The sequence below is a fragment of the Mytilus edulis genome, chromosome 12 (genome assembly GCF_963676685.1).
Source record: "Mytilus edulis chromosome 12, xbMytEdul2.2, whole genome shotgun sequence".
Classification (NCBI taxonomy): domain Eukaryota; kingdom Metazoa; phylum Mollusca; class Bivalvia; order Mytilida; family Mytilidae; genus Mytilus; species Mytilus edulis.
In genome coordinates this window covers 7,660,664-7,678,598 of record NC_092355.1, presented here as the reverse complement: position 1 = coordinate 7,678,598, position 17,935 = coordinate 7,660,664, and the positions used below count along the sequence as shown (strand labels likewise).

General features: G+C 35.0%; 1 long non-coding RNA gene across 1 annotated transcript; it reads right to left on the bottom strand.

Annotated features, from left to right (window-relative positions):
- Positions 1–397: 397 nt before the first annotated feature.
- Positions 398–3,268, bottom strand: LOC139499621 (uncharacterized). The gene is made up of 3 exons (XR_011658231.1): positions 3,106–3,268; positions 2,023–2,094; positions 398–469 (listed from the first exon to the last, which is right to left on the bottom strand). It is a non-coding gene; the product is annotated as an uncharacterized lncRNA (long non-coding RNA).
- Positions 3,269–17,935: the final 14,667 nt, after the last annotated feature.

The window sequence follows — 17,935 nt, the reverse complement described above, 5'->3', positions numbered from 1 at the left end:
AAACTTGTAATTTCTATCGTATTTTATTATAATAATAAGATTTACATTAGTTGCAATGACACACGACTAACAGACCCATTTGCTGCTACAGGCGAAATCGGGTTAAACCTCAAGCATCTAAAAAGACGATTACAGTTTTATTTAACGTTAAGAAAAGTATTAAATGATTTCAGGAAGTACAACACTTGATTCTTGATTTTCATTCCAAAGGGTGCGCACTAGACATCATTTCTGCGTATGTCAGTTTATTTTAGACTTATGAGTTTTAATTGTCCCTTTTGTATCTTTCGGCTCTCTTTTACGAACAATTTCTCTTAAAATATTCTGAATATTCTTTTAAAAAGAAAAAGAAACTATCTTTTTTAACATTGATTTTTATGACAAATATCAAACTTACATTATCCTCAGGTTTATGTTCTTTGAGAACAACCCGCCTGGTAAACTGCTTATAGTATTTGTACCCAAATCTCTGAAGTCAAAAGTATCGATTAGTTGTGAAGAATGTAGGGTACAATATAAATTAGCTATTTATAAAATCGTGTTTGATCGTCAAGACTCCATTCCTTTAGTTTTATTATTTAAAGAAAAAACAAACATTCTCAGCCTTAATGTCTAATATTCATTTCAAAGAAAGGTTGACTGCAGACGTTGGATTGAAGTTGGATTAAGCTCGCACTGATTGTACTTGAAGAAAATATTCTGTTTCGACAAAGCTTCTAGTGTTGTTTTTTGAGATCGATGGTAGAAGTGAATTGTCCCATCCTGGTCACGTGAATAGTAATCGCTGGTTACATAGTAACAATATTCACGGTATCAATTTTCTAACAGATGCGCATTTCCACATTTATTGTCAATTTATTAACAAACGAGGGAAAATATACGAAAGTCGAAAACCTAATACAGACTTTCTAGAGATGATAAAACCACAAAGGATCAAAAGTGAAGTGAAACCCGGACAAGGAATGAGAGCTTTGCATCAAGAGATATAAAGGTACTTATACTAAACCTTTTAGTAGCAAATTTAAATAGAACAATATCCATATTTTCATTTTAGTATCAATGTTTTGGCTACTGGGATGGTGATACCTATAGGGATAAACTAGCGAATTATTAATGTACGTCATGGCCAACCGCACCACACATCATTACTGCAATAACCATCCCCGGGATGAGGATATTAAATTCCGTGCAAATCATTATGTCGACCAAAGAGTTCAATAAGTTATAATTTCGGTCGTTCTCTATTGTGACATGATTTGTGGAGAATATATGGTACAATATAAATGAGCTATTTTAAAATTGTATTTGTCCATCAATACACCGTTCCTTTTGTTTTAGTATTTGAAAAAAAAGCTTTCAGCCTTAATGTCTTATATTTCTTTCAAAGAAAGGTTGACTGCAAATATTTGCTTGGTGTTAGATTGAGATCAGACTGATTGTAATTTCAGAAAATACTCTGCTCCGGCATAGCCTCTAGTGTATATGTTTTGATCGATGAATGAAGGGAAATATCTCATCCGGGACGCGCTAATATAAGCGTAGGTTACACAATAACAATATTCACTTGATCAATTTTATACCACCAATACGCATTTCGACATTAACTTAGTAACACTCAAGCAAAATTATATGAAGGTCGAAAACCTTATTCAGACTTTCAAGAGATGATAAAACCACAAAAACCAAACGTAAAATGAAACCCCGACAAGGAATGAGAGCTTCGCATGAAGAGATATATAAGTTACAATTATTTCCAAACTTTTAAGTAGCAAATTTAGATAGAACAATATCCATATGTTCATGTTAGTACCGATGTTCTGGCTATTGGGATGGTGATACTCACAGGGTCTAACAAATGAATTATTAATGTACTTCATGGTTAACTGCGCCACACTTTGACCACATTACTGCAATAACCCTCCTTGGAATGATGATATTTAATTCCGTGCAAATCATGATGTCGACCAAAGAGTTCAATAAGTTATAATTTCGGTCGTTCTCTATCATAACACTAAAACTTACAGATATTCCAACGATACAAAATTATCAAACGCATTTGCTGCTACCGTTGATATCTTGTTGTCCAATAAGATTCTAAAAATAATATTACTGATTAATCTTTAGTAAGATAAAGTATAACATGAATTCAGGGAGTACAACACTGGCTTCTTGAATTTCGTTCACAACATTCGCGTCAAGAATCATTTTTGCGTACGTCGATTGTGACCTAATGTGGATAAAGAGATTTTTAGTGAAACGGGTAAAAGCTCGTTAGTTAATAGTACGTTAATGGTGAAATCCGTTACGAAAATTCTTCTTTAAAACTTACTTCAAGAGAATACTCTCTTTTTTTACCTTGATTCAAATGACACATATCTTTCAATCCCGCACCGCCCTCATGTTTATGTTAAATGAGAATAATCCGTCTGGTAAACTGCTTCTTTGTCTAGCGTATGAAGCAAAGAGCAGCTAATACGAATGTTAAAGTCGTTGGAATGACGTGGACGGGTTGGTATTCTAACGCAAGACATCATACAGCCGTGGCGAACACGCTACTACGCGACCACTGGGTCGGTGATATCAAAATGAGAAATAAAAGTTTTAATAAGGAATAAAAAGAATAGATAACACAAAAGAATTTCGTAAGCTTCGTTTGTAGTTAATAAAGCCTACTTTGGATTCCTTTTGATGAATGTGATAACAGTTTTTTTCTGGGTTTCATAAGTAAGGGCAAACCACAAATTCAAATATTAAACACGTTACATTTTATATAGGATATGATTGAATGCGGTCTTATATCAACAATGCTAAAATATTCATGAAAATAATATTTATAAATATAATATCATCCACGAACATAATTACTCACAGACATTAATGAATTCATAGTATTCAACTAAACTTGATTGATAAACAATCTCCATCGTCATCAACCTCGACTTCAAAATAAAACTTGAAACGCCACATTCAGGAACATTAGTCATTTATCCAAAATAAATCCATCACAATTAAACATGAATTTTGATAGACAGCTGACTATCAGATTATTCAAATTAATGAGTAACTAAAAAATCAATAGAAGCTAGTGTTAAATATCATACTTACAACTCTGTTGTATTTATAGGTACACCTTCAGGTATTGCTGTTAAACCTTTGGAGCTACAATCGACTTTTGTTCCTGTGCAATCACATGTGGATATTTCAAATCCAATACATAGTACAGCATACGTGTGTTCTAGTAAGCTGACGATTACAATAACTATTACTGTTAAAATCATGATTCTAAGTTTCTTCTCTTTATATCTAAAACATAATGTTAAATTACATTAAAGTAAAATCACAAAAATACGGATCTCCGAGGAAAATTCAAAATTAAAAGCCCCTAATGCAATGGCAAAATCAAAAGCTCAAACACATTTCCAGATTTGGAAAAAAACATTGTTTCTATGGTAATTTACATAAAGGTGACAGTAATTTACATTTGTTTAAATATTGCAATTCGATTACGAATAGACAAATAAGTTATAAAATCCCTGAGTGGATCGAATGCTCTTCCGAAGGCAGTGAGACCAGGTGCGTCAACAGGGTAATTGTCTCCCGCTATCCATATAAAAAAAATGGTATGATTGCCAATAAGACAACTCTCAATAAGAGACCATATGACACAAAAATTAACAAAAAATTGTCACCGTAAGACCTTCAACAATGACCAAAGCTCAAACCGCATAGTCAGCCATAAGAGACCACGAAATGACAAATGTCGAGAGACCAAATGACACAAAAATTAACAACTAAAAGTCAACGTACGGCCTTCAACAATGACCAAAGCTCAAACCGCATAGTCATCTATAAAGGCCATGAAATGACAAATGTCGAGAGACCAAATGACACAAAAATTAACAACTAAAAGTCACCGTACGGCTTTCAACAATGACCAAAGCCAAAACCGCATAGTCATCTATAAAGGCCACGAAATGACAAATGTCGAGAGTCCAAATTACACAAAAATTAACCAATATTTGTCACCGTATGGCCTTCAACAATGAGCAAGGCCCAAACTGCATAGTCAACTATGAAAGGCTACAAAATGACAAATGTAAAACAATTCAAACGAGAAAAAAACGGCCTAATTTATGTACAAAAAATACATACAAACAGAAGGTGACTGGGTTAATCATGTTATCACATTTCCAACCCTCCTTCTGACCTTGAACATTGGTGAAACAGTACAACACAAAAACTAACTATAGAAATCAGTTGAAAAAGGCTCAACTCATCAGATGGATACAAAATAACAGAGTGGACATGGGTGGGTGCTTGTATATGTTTTACCTTTTACAAATTGTCACTTGGATGGGGAGAGGTCACATTGGCATTCATACCACTTCTTCTCAAATCTATATATCCGACGTCATGATGAAACAGACGAACATAGAGGATTGGTTATATTCTTAAGAAACAGTAGTGCATATGGACTTTCCATTCTAAAATAAAACATTTTTCAAAGCTTTATAGTAAAAGTGTTATAGTTTTAGCCTTAAAAGGAGTTCCTATGGGAAATTGCATTGTCGGTATTTACAGAAATGCAACCTATATGCTGAAACGCAGGTCCGTAACTTAGAACATAAGGACAATAAATTATACAAAAAATTAAAACAGCCATTCAGAAAAACTGGTTATTTGGTTAACATATACTTCTAGAAATTTTTGTCTCGGGCAATAAATGCAAGAAATAAACTGAGTCCTATAACATGAGCAATTAAAAGTTGATACAGTTATTATGCTATTTTTTTTATTTTCCTTTAGAATATAAGCACCAAAAGTTTCAATGACTTTGTACCTTTCTGATATTAAAATTTTCGATGATGGTAAATCAAGATATCATTTTGGACACACAGAATTTATTTTAGAGAGGCAAAAGATAGCGAAGGGGCATTCAATCTCATAAGTCGAACATAAATAAAGGCAACAATAGTTTACTTACTGTAAAAGAGAGGCAAAAGATAGCAAAGGGGCATTCAATCTCATAAGTCGAACATAAATAAAGGCAACAGTAGTTTACCGCTGTTCATTTTAGAGAGGCCAAAGATAGCAAAGGGGCATTCAATCTCATAAGTCGAACATAAATAAAGGCAACAGTAGTTTACCACTGTTCGTTTCAGAAAGGCAAAAGATAGCAAAGGGGCATTCAATCTCATAAGTCGAACATAAATAAAGGCAACAATAGTTTACTTACTGTAAAAGAGAGGCAAAAGATAGCAAAGGGGCATTCAATCTCATAAGTCGAACATAAATAAAGGCAATAGTAGTTTACCACTGTTCGTTTTAGAGGGGGCAAAAGATAGCAAAGGGGCATTCAATCTCATAAGTCGAACATAAATAAAGGCAATAGTAGTTTACCACTGTTCGTTTTAGAGGGGGCAAGAGATAGCAAAGGGGCATTCAATCTCATAAGTCGAACATAAATAAAGGCAAAAGTAGTATACCGCTGTTCGTTTTAGAGGGGCAAAAGAGAGCAAAGGGGCATTCAATCTCATAAGTCGAACATAAATAAAGGCAACAGTAGTATACCGCTGTTCGTTATAGAGGGGCCAAATATAGCAAAGGGGCATTCAATCTCATAAGTCGAACATAAATAAAGGCAACAGTAGTTTACCGCTGTTCGTTTTAGAGAGGCAAAAGATAGCAAAGGGGCATTCAATCTCATAAGTCGAACATAAATAAAGGCAACAGTAGTATACCACTTTTCGTTTTAGAGAGGCCAAAGATAGCAAAGGGGCATTCAATCTCATAAGTCGAACATAAATAAAGGCAGCAGTCGTATACCACTGTTCGTTTTAGAGGGGCAAAATATAGCAAAGGGGCATTCAATCTCATAAGTCGAACATAAATAAAGGCAAAAGTAGTATACCGCTGTTCGTTTTAGAGGGGCAAAAGAGAGCAAAGGGGCATTCAATCTCATAAGTCGAACATAAATAAAGGCAACAGTAGTTTACCACTGTTCGTTTCAGAAAGGCAAAAGATAGCAAAGGGGCATTCAATTTCATAAGTCGAACATAAATAAAGGCAACACTAGTAGACATACTGTAAAAGAGAGGCAAAAGATAGCAAAGGGGCATTCAATCTCATAAGTCGAACATAAATAAAGGCAAAAGTAGTTTACCACTGTTCGTTTTAGAGGGGGCAAGAGATAGCAAAGGGGCATTTAATCTCATAAGTCGAACATAAATAAAGGCAACAGAAGTATACAGCTGTTCGTTTTAGCTAGGCCAAAGATAGCAAATGGGCATTCAATCTCATAAGTCGAACATTAATAAAGGCAACAGTAGTATACCGCTGTTCGTTTTAGAGAGGCAAAAGATAGCAAAGGGGCATTCAATCTCATAAGTCGAACATAAATAAAGGCAACAGTAGTTTATCACTGTTCGTTTTAGAGGGGCAAGAGATAGCAAAGGGGCATTCAATCTCATAAGTCGAACATAAATAAAGGCAACAGTAGTTTACTTACTGTAAAAGAGAGGCAAACGATAGCAAAGGGGCATTCAATCTCATAAGTCGAGCATAAATAAAGGCAACAGTAGTTTACCGCTGTTCGTTGTAGAGAGGCCAAAGATAGCAAAGGGGCATTCAATCTCATAAGTCGAACATAAATAAAGGCAACAGTGTTTACTTACTGTAAAAGAGAGGCAAAAGATAGCAAAGGGGCATTCAATCTCATAAGTCGAACATAAATAAAGGCAATAGTAGTATACCGCTGTTCGTTTTAGAGACGCCAAAGATAGCAATGGGGCATTCAATCACATAAGTCGATCATAAATAAAGGCAACAGTAGTTTACCGCTGTTCGTTTTAGAGAGGCAAAAGATAGCAAAGGGGCATTTAATCTCATAAGTCGAACATAAATAAAGGCAACAGTAGTATACCACTGTTCGTTTTAGAGAGGCCAAAGATAGCAAAGGGGCATTCAATCTCATAAGTCGAACATAAATAAAGGCAACAGTAGTTTACCGCTGTTCGTTTTAGAGGGGCAAAATATAGCAAAGGGGCATTCAATCTTATAAGTCGAACATAAATAAAGGCAAAAGTAGTATACCGCTGTTCGTTTTAGAGGGGCAAAAGATAGCAAAGGGGCATTCAATCTCATAAGTCGAACATAAATAAAGGCAACAGTAGTATACCGCTGTTCGTTTTAGAGGGGCAAAATATAGCTAAGGGGCATTTAATCTCATAAATCGAACATAAATAAAGGCAACAGTAGTTTACCGCTGTTCGTTTTAGAAAGGCCAAAGATAGCAATAGGGCATTCATTCTCATAAGTCGAACATAAATAAAGGCAACAGTAGTATACCGCTGTTCGTTTCAGAGGGGCAAAAGAGAGCAAAGGGGCATTCTATCTCATAAGTCGAACATAAATAAAGACAACAGTAGTATACCGCTGTTCGTTTTAGAGGGGCCGAAGAAAGCAAAGGGGCATTCAATCTCATAAGTCGAACATAAATAAAGGCAACAGTAGTTTACTTACTGTAAAAGAGAGGCAAAAGATAGCAAAGGGGCATTCAATCTCATAAGTCGAACATAAATAAAGGCAACAGTAGTTTACTTACTGTAAAAGAGAGGCAAAAGATAGCAAAGGGGCATTCAATCTCATAAGTCGAACATAAATAAAGGCAACAGTAGTTTACCACTGTTCGTTTAAGAGGGGCAAGAGATAGCAAAGGGGCATTCAATCTCATAAGTCGAACATAAATAAAGGCAACAGAAGTATACAGCTGTTCGTTTTAGCTAGGCCAAAGATAGCAAAGGGGCATTCAATCTCATAAGTCGAACATTAATAAAGGCAACAGTAGTATACCGCTGTTCGTTTTAGAGAGGCCAAAGATAGCAAAGGGGCATTCAATCTCATAAGTCGAACATAAATAAAGGCAACAGTAGTATACCGCTGTTCGTTTTAGAGAGGCCAAAGATAGCAATGGGGCATTCAATCACATAAGTCGATCATAAATAAAGGCAACAGTAGTTTACCGCTGTTCGTTTTAGAGAGGCAAAAGATAGCAAAGGGGCTTTCAATCTCAAAAGTCGAACATAAATAAAGGCAACAGTAGTATACCACTGTTCGTTTTAGAGAGGCCAAAGATAGCAAAGGGGCATTCAATCTCATAAGTCGAACATAAATAAAGGCAACAGTAGTTTACCGCTGTTCGTTTTAGAGGGGCAAAAGATAGCAAAGGGGCATTCAATCTCATAAGTCGAACATAAATAAAGGCAACAGTAGTATACCGCTGTTCGTTTTAGAGGGGCAAAAGAGAGCAAAGGGGCATTTAATCTCATAAGTCGAACATAAATAAAGGCACCAGTAGTATACCGCTGTTTGTTTTAGAGGGGCAAAAGAGAGCAAAGGGGCATTCAATCTCATAAGTCGAACATAAATAAAGGCAACAGTAATTTACCGCTGTTCGTTTTAGAGAGGCCAAAGATAGCAAAGGGGCATTCAATCTCATAAGTCGAACATAAATAAAGGTAACAGTAGTATACCGCTGTTCGTTGTAGAGGGGCAAAAGATAGCAAAAGGGCATTCAATCTCATAAGTCGAACATAAATAAAAGCAACAGTAGTATACCGCTGTTCGTTTTAGAGGGGCAAAATATAGCAAAGGGGCATTCAATCTCATAAGTCGAACATAAATAAAGGCAACAGTAGTATACCGCTGTTCGTTTTAGAGGGGCAAAAGATAGCAAAGGGGCATCCAATCTCATAAGTCGAACATAAATAAAGGCAACAGTAGTTTACTTACTGTAAAAGAGAGGCAAAAGATAGCAAAGGGGCATTCAATCTCATAAGTCGAACATAAATAAAGGCAATAGTAGTTTACCACTGTTCGTTTTAGAGGGGGCAAGAGATAGCAAAGGGGCATTCAATCTCATAAGTCGAACATAAATAAAGGCAACAGTAGTATACCGCTGTTCGTTTTAGAGGGGCAAAAGAGAGCAAAGGGGCATTCAATCTCATAAGTCGAACATAAATAAAGGCAACAGTAGTATACCGCTGTTCGTTTTAGAGGGGCAAAAGAGAGCAAAGGGGCATTCAATCTCATAAGTCGAACATAAATAAAGGCAAAAGTAGTATACCGCTGTTCGTTTTAGAGGGGCAAAAGAGAGCAAAGGGGCATTCAATCTCATAAGTTGAACATCAATAAAGGCAACAGTAGTATACCACTGTTCGTTTTAGAGGGGCAAAATATAGCAAAGGGGCATTCAATCTCATAAGTCGAACATGAATAAAGGCAACAGTAGTTTACCGCTGTTCGTTTTAGAGGGGCAAAAGATAGCAAAGGGGCATTCAATCTCATAAGTCGAACATAAATAAAGGCAACAGTAGTATACCACTGTTCGTTTTAGAGAGGCCAAAGATAGCAAAGGGGCATTCAATCTCATAAGTCGAACATAAATAAAGGCAACAGTAGTATACCACTGTTCGTTTTAGAGGGGCAAAATATAGCAAAGGAGCATTCAATCTCATAAGTCGAACATAAATAAAGGCAAAAGTAGTATACCGCTGTTCGTTTTAGAGGGGCAAAAGAGAGCAAAGGGGCATTCAATCTCATAAGTCGAACATAAATAAAGGCAACAGTAGTTTACCACTGTTCGTTTCAGAAAGGCAAAAGATAGCAAAGGGGCATTCAATCTCATAAGTCGAACATAAATAAAGGCAACAGTAGTTTACTTACTGTAAAAGAGAGGCAAAAGATAGCAAAGGGGCATTCAATCTCATAAGTCGAACATAAATAAAGGCAATAGTAGTTTACCACTGTTCGTTTTAGAGGGGGCAAGAGATAGCAAAGGGGCATTTAATCTCATAAGTCGAACATAAATAAAGGCAACAGAAGTATACAGCTGTTCGTTTTAGCTAGGCCAAAGATAGCAAATGGGCATTCAATCTCATAAGTCGAACATTAATAAAGGCAACAGTAGTATACCGCTGTTCGTTTTAGAGAGGCAAAAGATAGCAAAGGGGCATTCAATCTCATAAGTCGAACATAAATAAAGGCAACAGTAGTTTATCACTGTTCGTTTTAGAGGGGCAAGAGATAGCAAAGGGGCATTCAATCTCATAAGTCGAACATAAATAAAGGCAACAGTAGTTTATCACTGTTCGTTTTAGAGGGGCAAGAGATAGCAAAGGGGCATTCAATCTCATAAATCGAACATAAATAAAGGCAACAGTAGTTTATCACTGTTCGTTTTAGAGGGGCAAGAGATAGCAAAGGGGCATTCAATCTCATAAGTCGAACATAAATAAAGGCAACAGTAGTTTACTTACTGTAAAAGAGAGGCAAAAGATAGCAAAGGGGCATTCAATTTCATAAGTCGAACATAAATAAAGGCAACAGTAGTATACCGCTGTTCGTTTTAGAGAGGCCAAAGATAGCAATGGGGCATTCAATCACATAAGTCGATCATAAATAAAGGCAACAGTAGTTTACCGCTGTTCGTTTTAGAGAGGCAAAAGATAGCAAAGGGGCTTTCAATCTCATAAGTCGAACATAAATAAAGGCACCAGTAGTATACCACTGTTCGTTTTAGAGAGGCCAAAGATAGCAAAGGGGCATTCAATCTCATAAGTCGAACATAAATAAAGGCAACAGTAGTTTACCGCTGTTCGTTTTAGAGGGGCAAAAGATAGCAAAGGGGCATTCAATCTCATAAGTCGAACATAAATAAAGGCAACAGTAGTATACCGCTCTTCGTTTTAGAGGGGCAACAGAGAGCAAAGGGGCATTTAATCTCATAAGTCGAACATAAATAAAGGCACCAGTAGTATACCGCTGTTCGTTTTAGAGGGGCAAAAGAGAGCAAAGGGGCATTCAATCTCATAAGTCGAACATAAATAAAGGCAACAGTAATTTACCGCTGTTCGTTTTAGAGAGGCCAAAGATAGCAAAGGGGCATTCAATCTGATAAGTCGAACATAAATAAAGGTAACAGTAGTATACCGCTGTTCGTTGTAGAGGGGCAAAAGATAGCAAAGGGGCATTCAATCTCATAAGTCGAACATAAATAAAAGCAACAGTAGTATACCGCTGTTCGTTTTAGAGGGGCAAAATATAGCAAAGGGGCATTCAATCTCATAAGTCGAACATAAATAAAGGCAACAGTAGTTTACCGCTGTTCGTTTTAGAGGGGCAAAAGATAGCAAAGGGGCATTCAATCTCATAAGTCGAACAGAAATAAAGGCAACAGTAGTATACCGCTGTTCGTTTTAGAGGGGCAAAAGATAGCAAAGGGGCATCCAATCTCATAAGTCGAACATAAATAAAGGCAACAGTAGTATACCGCTGTTCGTTTTAGAGGGGCAAAATATAGCAAAGGGGCATTCAATATCATAAGTCGAACATAAATAAAGACAACAGTAGTTTACCGCTGTTCGTTTTAGAGAGGCAAAAGATAGCAAAGGGGCATTCAATCTCATAAGTCGAAAATAAACTTTCAAACACTATAGGAACAAAAAAAAACAAAAAAAAACAAAAAGACGTAAAGCCAAATAAGAGTATACAAAACACAACATTGAAAATTAAAGATCGGGCAACATGAACCTCACAAAATACAATATTAGATGGTCCGGAAGGGTGATTTGTTCTGTAATGTCGCTTATTCAAGTGTTGTGAAGGGAGTGTTTCATTAAAAAGGTTTAAAAAAGAAAGTAAAGGAAATTAATCATTTTTGAATTAAAGATATAAGAAAAATTTATATTTTTGAGGAAATTTTAAGTTAGTATGCATTCTACTGGTTAACCCTATTTGCAAAGGTGCTGTCTCAAATGTAGATCGTAAAGGGGACGTCAATAAATGAGTTATCGACTATCATCAACGGATCAAAAACTGACACACGAACTTAAAAAAGAAAGATATTTGGTTCAACTGTTCAAATGAAAAGGTAAATATAATACCGTATAGCGGGTTATATTCGCGGATGTAAAAATTCGCGATTTTCATTGAATAAGTATACAAAATATTTTGGCTGTTATTGTTTTGGCGAATTCAAAACTTTTATCTTTTATCTTTTATCTATACATTTTCATGGCACTTTTAAAATGGTGTAATTTATTTTGACAATTTTGTTCTATCCGCGAAAAAAAGTGAAAATATAGACCCCGCGAAAATAACCAGCTATACTGTATGAAGAATGACTTCGGGAGAAAAAGCAACACTAACAATACAATCTAAAAACAAATAAAAAAGATGCCGAAATTTAATAAACTGAAAGTTCTACGTAGAATTATGTTTTATGTTAATTATGTAATGAGTACATTTGGATTTCAGCATGAAAATATTAAGAATGATTTCAGGCCAGAAAACAGTTCGAACGCGATATCATCTGTGTCATGTAGCAGGGAATGATGATGAGTTCTATAAAAGATAAGTTAAGATAGGTAAATGTATAAAGTTACTTACATGTTAAATAGTTGACAATACGACCACAACTGATCACACAACTGAACACTTGAAGAGAGGCTTTGTGAATGAAATAACACGTTGGAAGGGATGGTATATGTTTAATATCACGCTAGTGTGTGCGTGGTCCGAGGATGTAACACATGCTTACTGTCGTTTCAGTGGTTTAACAAGACATATATTTTTATGAATTTCTTTTTCTGTTAAGGAGCGTTTCGTACTTATTTAAAGCTGCGTATGACTAAAGATAAGAAAATACAAAAACTCTATGTAACATATTGCAAATAAATGCTTGAACAAGCACTATTGAATTTAACGTTTATAATAAATTGTGAATTATTTGAATAAATAAATTGTCAAATCATCAAATTAGACAAATTGTTAAATAACATTTTGTTCATGCTTTCTCAATTTTTAATTATTACAATTATTTGAAATCAGAAACAGAAAATGAAACCTCTAGCATACTAGGGGAAGAGAGATTTGCCTTCAATTTACAAAAGTGATTCAATAATATCAATACAAACTTTGATAACATATAATACATTTTGAAAAGAATAAATAAACTTAGTATCGAATTATTTTTATAAATTATCGTTGATCATCTCAACAAGATTGATTTTCTCGCTTGAGTCGGTACGGCGAAAGCGAGAAAATCCGTTGATATGACCAATTCTAATCTGTTTATCGCTATTTTACCTATGACGACCTTGTCAATGTCATGTCAATTTCATTAGAATCGCCACAAGCCTCCTTAGTTTATAGCGATAATTTTCCATCTCAAGCATAATATAAAAAAATATCACAAAAAAATATCAAAGGAAAAGTTGCACAAAAGAACGATAGTATATTTTACATCAACCACAAATTGACATCTATAGTTGTCATGTCTAGGACTCATGTAATTTGGACTGAGTGTGGATTCATTAGTGATGTCTGCATACATTGTGAGTCGTTATTGTATTCATTCTATTAAAATATTCCGATATCGTGTGAAGTTTATCAAATATCTTTTTTTTTTTTTTTTTATCATATATTTAGTAGGAAATACAGTAGTTTTAAATATTTGATAAATAGCCTGCTGTTTACTCCGTATCGCTCAACTTTGATGTAGACCCTTTATCACACCCCTATTTCGCATGTCTACCCTTTATCACACCCTTTATCGCATGCCTATGCTACCTTTTATAACACCCCACCTTTTTTTATTACACCTTTACTTGGAAATATGAAAATAGCACAAAAAAAAAAAAATTAAAAATGAGTGTTTTTCTTCTTTGGGTCTAAAATGGAATGGTCATTACGGCATTTTTTAAATGACGTAATTGTTTGGTATGTGACATCACAGTAGACCAGCTCTCATATTTTCGAGACCTCAACCCATCTTATAAACCTACATTAAGATAGAATAAACAACCAAACACCACAGTAAAATCAGTTTAAAATAAGTCCGAAACTGGTGTCAGAATCAGAAACAAAATAAACTGTTATCACAGAAATACATCTCAAAAGTTTCAAAGTCAACAGACCATAACTTAGGAGGCGGGGCCAAATGATATCCATGGTAATGAGATGTGCCAATGCTTAAACAACTGCATACCAAATATATCTTTGACTTTTCACTAGAAGTTCACCATGAATTAGACCTAATCACAAACAAATACATTGTTGACGCCGCCGACGTAATTGTTTGGTATGTGACATCACAGACGACGAGCTCTCATATTTTCGAGACCTTAACCCATCTTATAAACCTACATTAAGATAGAATAAGCAACCAAACACCACAGTAAAATCAGTTTAAAAGAAATCCGAAACTGGTGTCAGAATAAGAAACAAAATAAACTGTTATCACAGAAATACATCTCAAAAGTTTCAAAGTCAATAGACCATAACTTAGGAATCGGGGCCAAATGATATCCATGGTAATGAGATGTGCCAATGCTTAAACAACTGCATACCAAACATATCTTTGACTTTTCACTAGAAGTTCACCATGAATTAGACCTATTCACAAACAAATACATTGTTGACGCCGCCGACGCCCGAAACAGCATACATATGTTTCGCTTTTTGACTCCGAAAAGCGAGAAAATGAACTAAGCAAAATTACAATCATACCTTAATTATCAAAGGACAACTACAGGAATGACTGACATGCCAGCTCCTGACCTTCATTAAACTGATTGAAAGGTATGTCTTCAGTATACATTGTTTAAGAAAATCAAGTACAATCCCTCTCGTTATGGTTGTTTCATACCATCATAAAATATATGAGACGAACTAAACTCGTATCATGCCAACAACTGGTTTTAGAATAAATTTGCATTTTTTGAAGCAAAGACCCTTTGCATTAGACAATATAAAAACCAAAAAGACCCTTTTTGTGTTTTGTAAAAAATATTACCATGAAATATTAGATGGGAAATACCTGAAAGTATAAGTTGATTGCATGTTGAGTCATATTTTCGCATGATGTCCTTGTACCGACGATACAATTGAGTAAATGATTTGAATAGTTTGTGATATCGAAAACCCGGGTGTAATAATTTTCAGTAAGACTGATACTTCTTGTATTAGAATCTAATATGTTGTTACATACACGAGCGAATCGAACAAGTTGAGATACGGAAACACCGTACGATGGTGACAAGGGAACGTCATCGTCTAAACATTGATAATTAACAATAGGAAAAGAAAGCATCTCCTTCATCATACGTTTTAGTTTCAAGCTTCCAGCTACAGAACGATAGAGATAATAGTATCAATATCCAGAAAAGGGAGGTATTTATTGTTAATATTAGCAGGATAATTCTAATCACTCTACATACTGAGGTCGTAATTATTGAAAGCCAAATCATAATCCAAATATCTTGAAGTGTTATATTTTAGTATCAGATGATGATTCTTTGATCATTTTATAACGATACACAAACAAGTCCGCGATAAGTGTAGCACACCTAAGTATCTTTGAAAATCCGATAACATGACGATATATGGAATCTCCATACAAGCAAAAATGTTATCTATTAAAAAGTAAGGTAAGTTATAGAATCAAAGCAGGTTCGTTTGACTTAATTCTTTTGTTTGTTGTTGCTAAAAAATGATCTAAAAGAGTTTGAATACATAAATTCGCATTTTGTAAATGTGCATTTAATTAGTATAGGTGTTTGATGTTTTTCTTAATAAGATTATGAGAAATAGTGGTATGTAGGGTAGAAAAATAAAACATTTAAACAGCTTTGGAAGCCAGGCCTCAGTTGAAACTTTCATTGTATGTGGTTTCTCTTGTACAGAGGTAGCTAAAGATTTATGTTTGTTACAGATGAAATTTTTCAAAAATGAAGTAGTTGGAATGTAAGTGAGTTTGTGATTTCCTTTTGCAGAACCCCAAATGTAAAGTTTACGTCCAACAGTAATGATATTATACGCAACCTTATCAGTCGGAACAAAAACAAATCCCTTTACTAGTTTTTTCAGCTTATGTTTGGTACAAGAAATAGGGCTATTGTTAAGTAAAATATTCTTAAAAATGTTAAATATGAATATCAAAAATATACATGTTCATTTCTGAATTAAACAAGAATGTGTCTATAGTACACGGATGCCCTATCCGCACTATGTTCAGTGGACCATGAAAATGGGGTAGAATCTCAAATATTGCATTAAAATTAGAAAGATCATATTATAAGCAACATGTGTACATTGTTTCAATTTGATTGGACTTTAATTCATCAAAAACAAAATATCGACAAAAAACTTCAACTTGAAGCGGGCCAGATGAACGCAGAGTAAAAATCATAATGCCGATAAATTGGGAATACAAAAAAGTATATAAGGATTTTTTATCAGTTTTTTTCTCGTTTAATCCATCTCGAGCAGCAAGTACGGAATGAGTTATGATTGATAATACGACACTCATTCCAAATAATAATTGATGGAGGACGATTTTTAGGGTCTTAGCTCATCTGTTGCATTTACAAATGTAACCTGTTTTTGCATAAACCCAACAAAGATTAACAACAGTGGCATTAATCGTGTGGTTGTAAAATCTCATCAAATATTACCAGCAGTGCGTTAACCCTGTAATTGTATAAAAAAAATCAACAATGATCACAAGAAGTTGCTCAACCATGTTGTTTTAATAAAAGAGCAGATTGCGCTGAGGGATACGATTGCCATTGTTTTCATTGATTACATGTATTAGTAATATTTCAAAAATAATTCAACTGCACGTGTAAAATGTAATTTACGTAATCTGTATAGTTATTCAACTTTAAAAATAGCCCCCAGGGCGGATCCAGCAATTTAAAAAAAGAGGGGGTTCCAACTATATGTCCCCATTCAAATGCACTGATCGTCCAACCCCCCCCCCCCCTGGTACCGCCAACGCAAATCCTCGATACAAATGTACGGACAATGTACTTATTGTGTTTTATTTTTGTACTATCAATAGAGTTTACTTTCCACAGCAGTCACTGGGAGTGAGAGAAGGTACTTCACTTCGTGCCTTATCACATACTTTCCTACGTGAATTAAAGGTGGAACCCAATTCCTAACTCTTTGAATATTTAATTTCCTTTGGGTCAGTGGGCATGACTCCTTTCCGTACACATATCATTCCTCTGTTTAAACTCCGATCGGTTTTAATATGATTTGACGTCTACCGGCAGAACGAGTTAATGTTTTCTCGACTTATCGTCGATTGATGAAAGTTACTTTTTAAAAGGAAGGGAGACAACTCAAAGCGATAAAATTGAAGACTCCATTTTGGCTGAAGGGGTGTTCTAGTTACACCTTTACGTTGTGGATCGACTTCATTTATTTTAATTTAAATGATGCATATGATTTTAAATTATGCAACAACAACAACCCTTAATATCAGACAGACATAGAAAGGATCTCGCGAGCTTCAAATTAATTAATGGAGTGGGGAATCCAGAGCAACCATTCAATCTGATCCCCTACAAGCCAAGAAAACTATACGCATGCGCATACTTACCTAAACAAACTAAAGACTTGTGATTTGTAGCAAGGACGTATATTAAATGTTAATTAAACGACCTCCATTCCTTAATGGAAGTACAATATCAAATATCAGTTTCATAACGTTGACATATAAGAAAACGCAACTTCAGTTCTTATTTTTCTTTTTTTTTTTTCTTTTTTTTTTTTTTTTTTTTTTTAACTTTTTTGGATTCGAGCGTCACTCATGAGTCTTTTGTAGACGAAACGCGCGTCTGGCGTATATATCAAATTTAGTCCTGGTATCTATGATGAGTTTATTAATGACAGAAATAGAAATAGATTTATCGATCGAAATTCGAAGAACTCTTGCATGTTATCAAAACTGGGGAGTTCCCTCTGACGTGTTTCTAAATTTATAAAATCATAAAATATAAATACTGCTTAACTCTGATTTTCCGTGTTTTTTAACACGAAAACAAGTCAAGGTAAATATTGAAACATGAAGATTATGAGAAAAACA